This window comes from Arachis ipaensis, chromosome B7 (genome assembly GCF_059453495.1).
Source record: "Arachis ipaensis isolate K30076 ecotype BB chromosome B7, ASM5945349v1, whole genome shotgun sequence".
Classification (NCBI taxonomy): Eukaryota; Viridiplantae; Streptophyta; class Magnoliopsida; order Fabales; family Fabaceae; genus Arachis; species Arachis ipaensis.
Window position 1 is genome coordinate 63,786,765 of NC_142442.1, and position 2,266 is coordinate 63,789,030.

Here is a 2,266-nt window from a genome sequence, read left to right on the forward strand (position 1 = left end):
AATTTGCTAATTGGCTTTTAATCAAGTACTCTAATTTAAAATATACAATAATATAATTAATTTTCTTTATTAATAAAATTTAAAATATTAAATTCTAAAATCTCAATTACTTAAATTAAATCGTACAAAATTCTTACTATTTCACAACTACTAAACTTTATAGTTTAAATATAGAAAATTATCCAATAATTATAAAATTAAATAAAATATCTAATTTAATTATCGAAACTCGATTTAATTAGTTTTAATAAAATAATTTCTGAAAATAAGGTCTTTAATAAATAAATAAACTTGAAATTAGCTCATAATAAGATTTTTAAAAAATTTGGGTCTTACATCGGGCCACGACCCCTCCCCCTTTGCCGTCCACGACCCCTCCCCTCTATTACATCGATGGTATCCTCCTACCACCTCTACTCATGCTGGCTCGATCATGTCCCTACACGATGTCTCCGCTCAATACGACGTCGGTCCAGGACATCAGGCACCTGGTCCATATCGAGGACTTGCCTGGGACCTTGCTGTATCACCTGCGGTGGTATCGCAGCTGCTCTGGGGTTACTTAAGAAGAGCTCAGGCGACAAGAATCTCCTACCATACTGATACCACCACTCCAAGTACTCATGTGAAGGTCATGTATCTGGAACCAGTGAATGTGCCAACCCTGTAACCTATGAAAAAACCACCGATCTCCGCCTCTCCCATCCTTAGACATAAAGAAATCTATGTCTAATGTAGCATGAGGTCGATGCTGAACCCCACCAAACTACGACAACACCCGATCCACCTGATGCCACTTTATGATAGCAAAATAGACCAATGCTATCGCGGCCCTCCTCAACACTATATGTCGTGGCTCCAATATCTCGGGGTGCACCACCTGAATGATATCAGGCATGCTATATGGTATCCACACGAATTGTGAACACAACCACGACTTGTTAGTCATCATAAATAATTAAAAGTGCAAAGACAAAAGACAGAGATGAACAAATTGAAACCATAAATACTCACATCCCCGGGCTGGAGTAAATCTATCTTAAGCCTCCAATGTGCAACCCGAGGCCCCTTGTCGGTCAACATCGGCTGGTAACCTGACCATCTGAAAACCAAAACATTTAATCAACAAGGAAGTAAACCGATGAATTCTTAAAAACATAATGCTGAACCCAAAAGAGAGTACCTCGACGCCAACGGCCAATGAAAGATATCAAATCCATCCGGCCAGAAACTAGGGAACCTCTAAAAGATCCACTATTGCAGAAGCTGCAATGGACAGGCCAACTTGACGACATTCCTATTGGCTACACGACACATGCACCTATATAACCATGAGAGTGCAGTAGACCCCCAACTATACTGACCCATGTCCTCTAGCCTGGCGACGTAGGGTAGCCAACGGATGTGAAGACGTGTACCAGACTTATCCCCAAATAGCTGTGTCGATAAGAGCATCATAATATACACACATGCATACCCCTTAACCGTCTCATCGTTTGCCCCCCATGCAGAAGCTCACTAAATGTGTCCTACATCCAAGTGCATTTCACTGTGAACTTGTCAATGCAGTTCGCAGGAGGCAACACACCCAACAGCTCCTCAAACCATACCCATGTTGGGTGGCCACTCTCGATATCTCGCTCAAAGTCTGTGAGGCATCCGCTGACATACTGATAGTTGATCGGAAGCCCTAGCTGGTATGTTACATCCTACAGCGTGATTGTGCATTCCCCGAACGGTATGTGGAAATTATGCATCTCCAGGCGCCATCTCTCCACGAATGCGCTCACTAATGCGTGAGTATCTTTCTTATCCTTTCGTAGTAATTTGCATGTGAATTTGCTAGATTATTCTAAGATTTAGGTGTTTTAAGCCACCATGAATGCTACTTTGAGTTGTTTTACAATTTGATTTATTATAGGTAGCATTCGGGTGAGTTTGGCAAAGTGCAAAGAGAATTCGTGGATGTTGTCAACCCTGACCTCTTCGCACTCCAACAAGCATAATTTGAGCTATAGAGATCCAATTGATGCAGTTTTAATGGCATTGGAAAGCCAACTTCTAGGGCTTTCCAACGATATATAATAGTCTATGCTTACGCATTATTTTTATAGCGTAAGGTGGCACCAAACACCATGGATTGCAAGTATGGCGCCACCCAATTGCCATATTCTCAAGTCAAACGCCACGACTCCAAGTATGGCTCCATGAGTGATGCCAATTAGCTCCAAATGCCGTCATTGGGGTGGCAAACGCTTGGACTTCA